General features: G+C 31.6%; 1 non-coding gene across 1 annotated transcript; it reads left to right on the top strand.

Moving 5' to 3' along the window:
• Positions 1-9677: 9677 nt before the first annotated feature.
• On the top strand, positions 9678-9784 carry LOC113187793 (U6 spliceosomal RNA). Its single transcript, XR_003301462.1, has one exon. It is a non-coding gene; the product is annotated as a U6 spliceosomal RNA (small nuclear RNA).
• Positions 9785-12181: the final 2397 nt, after the last annotated feature.

Below are 12181 nucleotides of genomic sequence, written 5' to 3'. Positions count from 1 at the left end.
CGGAAAAATAATTATTTACTTTCTTATATACTCGAACATATTTATTAAACCAACAGTATCCAACAACCATAAGAAGCCATGATGCTTGAACTTAGAAAAATTGCCTAATGTTAACAAATAGGTATCGACTAATGTACTAATTACAAAGTAATTTGGGTGCTATGGAATTGAGTACTTTGGAGAAATTTCAATCTAGCTGTAAAAAAGAATAAGACATATGGAAAAAGACAGAGAAATATGAAGATATTCTGGGAAAATGCAAATCTTGGGCAGGAGGAAAAGTAGAATTGAGAGTCATTTTCTGAAGACCAGTACAGAGGAAATACAAATGCATAATGGAGAAAGAAAATTGAAAGGATTCAAGTAATATAGGAGAACATGGGCCATGTAAAGTATGTTGTTCTTTTACAAAAAAAAAAAAAAAAAAAGAATTCAATGCAGTGTTTTAAGTAAGTGATCTATTTTGCTTTATAACTATTCATTTTGCTTTAGTGGTTAGCATGGCTTATAGAGAGGTCAAAATTAATTAACAGAAGCAATTGTTAGAGTATAACAAAGACCATAAAAGAGAAAATCAAGAGACTGAATATGTTTAGAAATAAAACAGCTTATTTGCTGATTAGAAGATATGAGAGAAGGAAGTGACATAGTTGACTCATAGGCACATAAGTACAGCAATTACAAAGGTCTTAGTGCAGAAAAAACAATCCAAGGATTACTGCAGGGAAATTTCAAAGGAAGCAAAAGCAGTTTGAGGTTATGAATGAATGTTGAAGCTAAACTAGTGAACATTTCATCTAAACAGGTACCATTTTCAGTGAGATTAACATATAGCCTATCCAAATAAAATAATAAATTGTTCAGACAACATCATTAAAGTATATCTCTTATCTTATTGTTTTTGAGTGCCAGGGCCTGTCAAGCAAGTATAAACCAATATATACTGGCAACCTATTAATAGAGTCTGTTATATAAACCTTGTATTAAAAAGACCTGAATGACTAGAAGAAGTTTCAAATTAAAAATATTAATAGTAAAAAGGAAGCTATTGTTTCAGATATAGTAAATTAAAACATGTAATAGGAGAGTTGGAGTTGTAACTCAGAAGTAGAGTTCTTGCCTACAATGTGTGATGCCCTAGGTTTGTTCTCCACACCACAGATAAAATGAAAAATAAATGTAATATGAAAATACCATGAAACATTTAATGTAATAATTTTAGGATTAAAAAATGAAAAAATCTAATGAAAGATAAATTACTATAATTATTTAGCCAAAATAGAAATCCAATATACTTTTAAATTACTCAGAAAATTTCAAGGTTAAATCAACATGAAAAATCAAATGTACAAGTAAGAGATTATTCTGACATTCTACAGACCTTTACATAAATCTAAAAAGGAGCTTTTCACTAAGCTACCACTACATTGAAAACAACAGACAACGAAACTATGGAATGGAAATATTATAAGTCTATCTATCTCATCAATACAAAAGAAAAAAATAGCAATCAAAATAAGACAATAGCTAATCCTTCTTCCCTCCATCTCTGCTTCTCTCTCTCTCTCTCTCTCTCTCTCTCTCTCTCTCACACACACACACACACACACACACACCAGTCATGTATGAAATCATTGCCCAAAAAAGATGTCAAGTAGAAACTCATGAGAAAAAATTCAATCATAGAAAATGACTACCTCCCAAGAAGCTTTCCTTGTAGTTTTTTTTTTAATAAAAAACAAAACAAAACAAAAGATCTAAGTTCTTTCTGAACTTAGTGTGCTTATCTCTAGGTAGGTTATACTTCTTGGAATCTCCAGCTAATTTAAGCCACAATGATCCATTTCCTTTATCACAATTCCTCGTGTCCAGACCATCTTTTGTTGATATAATACTATTAGCTGAATGTCAGATTATAGTAACTATGTATGGAAATGTTTAAGTGCCTTATCTGATTATAAAAATGGAAAAAAGACAAAAGGAAAAAAAGATGAAAATCAATGATGTCATAAAACAAAATTTGAAAACACTTTGTATTTACTTTCCTATTGTGCTGAAACTAATCAAGATAATGTAAAATAATATGGTGAATCTTTAATTGATTTTTTTCACTTTTATTTGTTTGTTTAAACAGAAGGTATTATAAACACCTTGCCTTGCATAGCCAAAGCACATTCAAGGGTAATTTACCTAAGTGATTTTAATCAATAAATTTATGTATCTAAAATTCATGCTATGTTGTTTATCATTTTGGACATAGTCATGAAGAATCTGTAAATCAGTGTTATGGGTTGAGTGTGAAGTGTTCCACCAAAAGCTCACGTGACACAATACAAGAAAGTTTAGAATTGAAATAATTGCATAATGAGAACATTAACTTAATCAGTGTGTTAATAGCCTGATAGGGATTAATAGAGTGGTGTCTGTAGGATGGTAAGGTTTGGCTGAAGGAGATGGATCATTGGGCTTATAGCTTTGGGATATATATTTGGTCAGCTGAGCTTATTCTGTCTCTGCATTCTGATCATTATTATATCCTGAACTGCTTTCCTCCCCTACACAATCTCTAAGGAATGGAGCTGGCTGTTGATGGACTGAGATTTGTAAAACCATGATCCCCCAAATAAACTTTGACAACTCACAAGTTGTGAACAATTTATTATTCACAATGTCCATATAGTTTAACTTCCTGATTATGAGACCCTATATAATAAACTCATGGAGCTAATTCTGTGTCATTATTCCTCCATTAGAGTGCAGTGTCCCACCTGGACCTAGCTTTACTTGATAATGTCTCTCTCTCTCTCTCTCTCTCTCTCATTTTTTTTGTCTCTGTTTTTTGCCATCTCCAGTCTTCCCCTATTCCAGATTGTTGATGTTGCACAGATCATGGCAGTTGCTCCCAAGTTGGGGTTCAAGTACAGAAGAAATCAAACAGAATCAGATAAGGAGACACTCCTAGGATATGTGTGCATGTTCAAGGGATCCTGAACATCAGAAATAGTCACTGTCAAAACTTCAAGGTAAAGAGAACATATTTGCTGACTGATCAGTTGCTGGATATAAAACATGGGAAATTCCTGTCACAGAAGAGAAAACTTTTTGTGCTAATGCTTAGAGTAATCCTTAAAGCTTCAGTGTGTCCCATAAAAAGTCATCTACTTGCTGGATTTTTAAATTTTGTCAATGAGACTTGCCCTTGGTCTAGAAAGGAAATATACTTCAAGAGAATGAATCTCCAAAGGAAATGCACCTTAGGAGACTGATAAAGTTTTGCCTCTTAAACTCAGAACAGCAGCTTTTCTTACTTCTTAGCTTCTGCCAGTTCTCTACTAAGCTTGCATTTAAATGTAAACTGTAGAGGCTTAGGAGTTTACAGAGCATACAAGACCCAAAACATGTATTTTTTTTTTTTCTGGTTGTATGCAAAGTATATTCACACCAATTAGTGTCTTCATACATGTACTTTGGATAGTAATGTCCATCACATTCCACCATCTTTTTTTTCCACTATCATTTTTAACACCATGCCCCTCCCTTCCCTTCCCACCCTCTGCCCTATCTTCTTCCATGTTCCCCCTCCCTACCCGACTATGAATCAGCCTCCTTATATCAGAGAAATCATTTGGCATTTGGTTGTTGAGGATTGGCTAACTTCACTTAGCATTATCTTCTCTAACTCCATTCATTTACTTGCAATTGCCGTGATTTTATTCTCTATTATTGCTAAGTAATATTCCATTGTGTATATATGCCACATTTTTTAATCCATTCATCTATTGAAGGGCATCTAGGCTGGTTCCACAGTTTAGCTATTGTGAATTGTGCTGCTATAAACATTGATGTGGCTGTGTCCCTGTTCTATGCTGTTTTTAAGTCCTTTGGGTATAGACTGAGGAGACAGATAGCCTGGTCACATGGAAGTTCCATTCCCAATTTTCCAAGGAATCTGTATAATGCTTCTCATGTTGGCTGTACCAATTTGCAGTCCCACCAGCAGTGTATGAGTGGACTTTTCCCCTCTCATCCTTGCCAACACTTATTTTTGTTTGTATGCATAATAGCTGTCATTCTGACTGTAGTGAGATGAAATCTTTGAGTAGTTTTGATTTGCATTTCTCTGATTGCTAGCAATGATAAATATTTTCTCATATATTTGTTGATTGATTGTATATCCTCTTCTGAGAAGTGTCTGTTCAGGTCCTTGGCCATTTATTTATTGGATTATTTGGGGGTTTTTGGTGGTTAGTTTTTTGAGTTTTTTATATACCCTAGAGATTAGTGCTTTATCTGATGTGTAAGGGGTAAACATTTGCTCTGAAGATGTAGGCTCTCTATTCACCTCACAGATTGTTTCTTTTGTTGAGAAGAAACTTTTTAGTTTGAGTCCATACCATTTATTGATTTTTTATGAGGCCAATATCACCCTGATTCCAAAATGAAGCAAAGAGACATCAAAACCTATTTAAGACCAAAGATAAAGAAAATAAAAAGAAAAAAAGTGTCACTGTGAAATTCAAGCTGCTGTTAGATATTATCTGTTCTGACAATGTGCCACCCTACTTTCTTAACAAGTTCCTCCGTAAACACTATAGCAAAGGGAAAAATAATAGAATGATTGGGCACACACTGTAATTCCAGCATCTTAGGAGGCTGAGGCAGGAGAGCAACCTCAACAATTTAACAAGGCCCTAAGCAACTTAGTGAGACTGTCTCAAAAAAAATAAAAGAATGCAGATGTGACTCAGTGGTTAAGCAACTCTGGGTTCAATCCTAGGTACCATAAAAGATAAAAGTAGCATTATCTCAGTCTATTTCTCCAGATGTTGAGGAGAATAATTGTAATAGTATTTCTTATTAATTGGAAGACCTTCTATAGTTATTATATTTCATATGTAAGATGAGTTTCTCTAATATGACACTAATTTGAAGGCACTTTCAAATTGGAAATCACAAAAGTTAATATGTTTTTTGGAGAAGTAACCACAGTAGAGTTTGACAAAGGAAATTCCATATAAGCAAAGTATTTACAATCTCCCATGAAAACATATGTGAATTTGTAATTTAAGCACTGAGAGAAATATTACAATGGTCCTTTACATGGGAACTTCATTATAGATCCTTTTTTTTTCTGAATTAGTATATTTAAGATAATACATGATTCAGACCCCTAATCTCTCTCTGGTGTCATTTTTTTTATCAACACATTTATAAACTTAAATACAAAAATCTTCCCTACCATTGAGGTGTTTTAATGTAACATGAACACTAATGAACTATAGTGACTTAGAGGTCACCAAGTGGTTGTGTAGGAAAGGCCAAAATTCATTACTATACATAGTCAATATTTTAATTGTAAATATTCTCTATTCTATGGATTTAGATTATTGTTATTTTCAAAATTTCTTCTGAAGTAATGACAGCAAATTCTGTATATGTCATAAATACATCATGGTAAAATCCTTTCTTGACAGTAGACTGAAGGCAATATTTTAGCTTATAAAGTATTATTTGTGTTTTATCATTAATAATTGAAAATTTTCCTGGTATTAAATGGCCTCTAGTAAGGCACTAATTTTTGATATTTTTCTACTTTTGTGTAAATTGTTAATTTAGTTTATGTTTAATAGTGTTCAAAGAAGTTAGAAACATTCTTGTTCATAACAACTCCAAAAAGTTTAGCAAAAAATTGATCCTACTTTAGAGTTTTAATGTCCATTTACAAAATATATTTCTTAATTATTTACAAAGTAAGAATCTTCAATAATATACATAATTGTTTAAAGAAAATAAATATGATAGGATGTGTGGGCTCTCTCTCCTCCAGTGAGGAGGCTCATGGGATAGGGTAGAGGAGAGTGTGGCTGTGGAGGTGCTAATCAAGACCTCCGGAGACCAAGCAGGAAGCAGGTCTGATTTTACTGTGCAGTTACCATGTATATATATACTCAGGTAGTAGCTAAGCAGATTCCAGTCAGCCACCAATGCAATTTCTGCTAACTTCCCTTGCAGTGACCAATCAAGGAGTGGACCTTGAAGCAAGCCCATGGCCTCACGCCCAGGGCTGTGTCTACAAGGTAAGCAACCTGCTGCTCACATGCCTAGCATGAGAGGAGGGGCCTGCCACTTAGACTCCCTTAACATACACCATGTATGCAGTACTCTGTACACTTGTCCCCACAATAGGATACCCTTAAGGGTTTGTAAATCTATTAAACAGAGAACTTACATTTAAAGAAAACTCAAATTTTGTAAGACTTATTTTGGAGGAGCATTTATATATAAGACAAATACAATACATATAATGAAAGTATCTGTTTTTTTTTTTTTTTTTCATGGAGCACTTTTCTAGAATTCTAAGTATTTTCCAGAAACAGATTTTTTTTTCTTTTGCTGGATTGAGCATATAAATTAAGATAAAAATGGCAATCTTTTGCTAAATCTAATTAATTGTCATCATTGCTACATTAACAAAAGACAGACAACCTCCAGATACCAGGCCAAAAAAAGGAAAATTTAATGGGTAGGCAATGAAATTTTCATTGTTTCTATGTTTCTAAGTGAACACTATTTTAATGTAACTTTCTTAATTATATGAAAACAATGTGAAAACACATTGCTTAAATTAAAAATACCCAAACAAGTATGTATTATACAGTTATCTTAGTCTGTTTCTGTTGCTATATTAAAATATTACAGATTGGGTAATTCAAGAATAATAGAGATTTCTCACAATTCTTAAGGTTGGGAAGTTCAAGATCAAAGCACCAGCAGATATGGTGTATGATGAGGGTTCCTCTCTTTGCTTACAAAATGGTACCATTTGTATATAATTTAGGGAGGAAATTGTTTCTTCCCATTATAGAAAGCACAAGAGCAAACAAAATAAAACAAAAAAACCTGAACTACTATAGACTAGTTTCCTCCAGCTTTATAATAAGTTTCAAATCCATAATCATGTTTTCACAAGACTAAAAGTCTTAATTTTGTTATATTGGAGATTAAGTTCCAACACATGATTCTGAGGGGACATTCAGACCATGCCACCCAGTTAAGAGAAAAAAAAAATCCCTTTTGGATTCAAAATCAAGAAAGCGGCTACAGGTCATCTATGTTAATGAGTTCTTATAGTGGTTGATCTCACTAATGTACAGAGAATACTTAACAACTTAATTATTTTTAGGATCTCTTTTAGAGTAAATAGAGGAAGCAAAACTTGATGTTATAGCCATTTGAGGATTGAAAAAATATCCAAAAAACTTATATCTTTTATTCTCAAGAAAAGCAATATCAAGAAAAACTATAAGAGAAAATCCATTCTAACATAAATATATGAACATAAAATACAAAGTTACCAAAAGTTGTCTAAAGATTATATGTATACCTTAAAGTAAGACAATTTAAACAAAATACAAAACCAGTTAAAAATACCCAAGTATTAATAGTTTATCATTGATTCTAGTTTCAAATTCAGCTCCTATATTACTGTATTATTGAATTTAAATGACTTGACTATTAGACAAATATGTATTTTTCTAGAAATGAAGAATATTTATAAAAATGTATTTAAGCATGATTGAAAGCACAAAAATACCTTCAAAGACCAAAATAAGCTTTATTGTTATATTCTAGTTAATAAATTTCCTGTTATTAATTTAATTCTTTTACATTAAAAACCAGAAAACCACATTTATGTTAGAGTATTTATAATATGGATAACAACTACTGATTACCTAGTTAACAGATTTGTACATTCATGGTGAAATATATTAACCTTATTAGTGTATTTTATAAGAAAATGTACTATTTGAATGTGCTACTCTAGAAAAATTCTTATATATTTAAATATTTTATACATGTCAGTTATTCAAAACTAAATAATTTGTTTAGAAATTGAGAAATTTTAAGTTTTTTATTCTATTGTATGGTTACCTGGCTTGAAGTTTTTCAATTCTGACTCTCTAACTCAGTATCCAGTAACCATTTATATATAGTCACATATCTGTGTGTGTGTGTGTATGTGTTTGTACATATATTTATCTATGATATGTAAATAGATGTGTTTTTCCTTTGAGTTCATTCTTCAGCAATTCCTTAAAAATTTCTTAAAGCATTACCATTCTTTAAAAAATGTTGTAAATACATACGTAATTTTATTAGGCTCTGTTTTCCATTTAGAATATTAATTATTTTAAATAAAAAATATTACCATCTGGAGATAGAGAAATTTGTACTTCCCATTTTGTTAAGTAAATTTTTCACACAATTTATAAAATTGTAAGATAAATAGGAAAATCTGTGATATCTTACAGGTGTTACATTACATGCTACTTTTTATAATACTCAACTAATCAGATTGCAATTGTAGTCAATGGTTGAAACATAGGCCTGGTAATATATTGCTGTCACACAATTTCCCCCACTTATTGACTATGTCTAGTGGATACATTTCTATGAGATTTCCTTTTCTTTTTTTTTTTAATTTTTTCCTGAAGAAGGAAGAAGAAAAAAAGAAAAAAAAACAGTATTTATTTACAATGATTCTTATATACTTGATTCTGAAATTTTGAGATTTCAAGAACCTCCAATCTACACTGAGTCAACAATTAGATATGATTTCACATACCCTAGGACTGCTTCAATCAAAAGGGAAGTAACAAGTATATTGGCAAAGATATGCAGAAACTGAAATCCTCATACACTACCATATGCAAGGTGTTACAGACATAAACATCCTGTGAAACCTGAAAGAACAACTTCCAAAGAGGACACGGGTAGCTTTAGGCATATGCATCTGTCTTGTGTTGCTAATATCACATAGCACAGACTAGAAATTAAAAAGAAAAGAGATATACTTTTGCTTACAGTTTTGAAGGTGTAAGATCCAGGGACTGGATCTGGTGATGGCCTCTTTTCTGTCAGAGTCCCAAGGTAATGTGGGGCATCACAAAGCAATAGAAAAAGAGCTTGTGTCTGTATGTATAACTGTCTCTTTCTCACCCTCTTCTTATAAAGCTACCAGGATTCAATCATGAGAGCTGCAACCTAATGACCTGATTAAATCCTAACCACTTCCCAAAGGCCCAGTTCTAATCACCATTGTATTAAATTTTTGCCCTTTTAACACCTCACAATGGGAGTTCAATTTCAGCATATAAAGTCTTGGTAGACCCTCAGATCATAGGCAATCCATAGATTCAGGTAAGATTGCACTTAAGATTTACTTAGATGTGCATGATATTAATCACCTGTGATTTTCACCTAACAGAAGAAAAAACTAGATTGTTTGTATAAGAAAACAAATGTGGAAACACCGATTAAATTAAATGTATGATTAAAATTTGTAATTGTCAAAGATATTGAAATAAATTCCACAAACTTTTTACAGCTGGTAATATTTGAGTAGGAATTAGACTCCAGAAATTTTGCTTTCTAAAGCATTATTAATCTTTACTAAATTATATTTTTTAATCTTTAATTTTATATTATCAATTATCTCCTCTTCAAATCTGTCACCTTCTTTTATTTATCTAGATGAACCATATTAACAATAATAGTAATAAATTACATATTAATGTTAAGGAAATAAATATTAATATTAATGATATACACTAGCATATTAAATATCCAACTCATTGTTAGACTACACATTATGAATGTCACAAATCTTCCTTAGTGTGCTCACTTTGGCACCACATATACTAAAATGGGAAAAATGCAGAAAATATCAGTATGGCTCCTGTGCAAGTATGACATGCACATTTGTGAAGTGTTATATATGTAACAGGTAACATTTAAGGACTGCTAACTTTTTTTACAAAATTGATAATGAAAGCTAGGGTCTGATTTCACCTAACACTTCTGAATGCATAAAGTCATCATATTGTTATTTGTCTATTAAAAGATACAAGGAGATAGTATGAATATTTTATGAAGGTTGGAGTCCCTGTTGTACAGTTAGATTTGCACAAACACCACCAACATCATTTTTAATATTCCAGTGTTACTCACCATTATTTTCTTTTTACAATGTATAAGCTAACCACTTAGTTTTTGTGACTTTATGTAAAGTTACTTCTAGTTGAGCTAAGGCTTTCTTTGAAACATCAGTTCAATAATCATTTTGAACTACCACATACTGAGTTTATGTTGAATATACAAAGTTTCTACACACAAACATATGCTTGAGTGGCTCGTGATTTGTGCCCAGCCAGACTGTGGCAAATGAGTTTAGAAATTGTATTAGTAAGACTTCTGTCACTATAATGAATTACCTTAGTTAATAAACTTATAAAGAGAAAGATCTATTTGTGCTCATAATTCTAGAGGTTACAGTCCAAGATCAAATAGTCTAATTTCTTTCTGCCTCTGATGAGGGCAGTACATCATGGAGATATATGGCAAACCACTCACCATTTGAGCCAGGAAGCAATAGTGGATAAGGTAAAGATAAGAGCTCCACAAACCCCCTCATGGCCACTTCCCCAACTACCTGAAGAAATCCCAGTAAGCTCCAACCCCTTATGCTTCTACTGCCTCTCAATAATACAGTCCTGGATACAAGCCTGTATCATGTAGAACTATGAAATCTTACCCAATCTACAGCAGGAGTGAAGAATGCTTAGCTTAATTTAAGAAGCATAAGTAAGTATACAGTTATGATTCACACTAGGATAAAGTGGTTTTGTAGGACTTTTTTTTTTTTTTTTTAGAAATGTGTATCTCTTAAGGTTAGAATATCCCCTCTGAAAATTCATTTGAAATTTAATTGCCATTTTAATAATATGAAGGTATGAGACCTTTACAAGTTGAAATAGATCATGGGATCACTGATCTCATGAGTGTATTAAGACCTCATCACTGGAGTGGAATAGTTAAATTGAGAGCAGGTTTTTATTAAGTGAGTACAGTCATTGATTTCATGCTTTCACACACAATTGTTCTTCCAACTGAAGGAGATGCAGCACAAACACTCCCACTGAGTTCTGCACCATGTTCTTAGACATTCTGGTATCTATAGTGTAAGAAATAAATTCATTTTCTTTGAAAATTATCCAGGGTCGTGTGCCACAACAGCAGAAAGCAAATGAAAACTCTGATATTTTAATATAATATTATTTTCATTATTTTTATAGAATATATGATTGCATGTTACTACTCACTTGTTTAAATTCTGTCTTATTCTACATACCTAAGAGTCATTTTATACACCAACTTTATTGTCATTTCTTTGCTGTAAAGTTTATAATTATTTGTAAAATATATGCCAAGTAAATCACTAAGAAAACTCATACAACATAAAATACTTGATATTTTAAATAATTTTCCAAGCCAATCACTTCATATTTTCCAAATCAGTGATTACATCAGGATTAGAAATCATTATTCTTTCTTGAACAAGGAAGCATATAATAAAATAAATTAATAAATGAAAGCACAAATTCATGAGTATAGAACTGAACACTTATTTTTTAAAATATTTTCAGTTATTATTTATTTTCATGCATTGGGTATTTCAAAAGTAAAGTGAATCTTTCAGGACCAAAGTTTTAACTGAATAAAAAAAATGATTCTTCCTAAGTTACAAATATTTTCCATATCAACTTTTCCTAAACTTGGATTTAGTTCTATTTTAGGAAGCATCTCAAAAGTAGTTAATTGTAACCCATCAATAACTAATAATGTCGGCTAATAATGTCAGTGTCCACAGCATGAACTCTGGAGTCAGACCAATGGGATAACATTACTCTTCTACATTTTAGGACACAAAATTCAGAAATTTATATAGTATTGCTGTGTCATGGTGTTACATGTGGAAAAAGGAGGTTAAATAACATTAACTCATTTATTCTTATGAGGATTACATGAGTTTTTATGTGAAAATTATTTGACAAAGGATTTAGTAGTTGCTACAATTTTTTATGATGAATATTTAAAATGATTAATTATAAGGCAGAAACATGTAAATGGAATTAAAATCCTTAAGTTGTAAAACCACTAAAATTCTACATTTAATAAAAATTGTACATTTCCATTAAATATTCTAAAATATCTTAGTTTCTTATCTTTTCTTTAGTATTAAGTAAGGTTAACATAAACATCCATGAAATCTTGTATATTTTTCATGAAGTAACATACATTTCACAACGTATGTTGATAGATTTAACAATGTAGCAATAAT

The sequence above is a fragment of the Urocitellus parryii genome, chromosome 2, assembly GCF_045843805.1.
Source record: "Urocitellus parryii isolate mUroPar1 chromosome 2, mUroPar1.hap1, whole genome shotgun sequence".
In the NCBI taxonomy this organism is placed as follows: Eukaryota; Metazoa; Chordata; class Mammalia; order Rodentia; family Sciuridae; genus Urocitellus; species Urocitellus parryii.
This window is presented reverse-complemented; position numbering and strand designations above follow the sequence as displayed.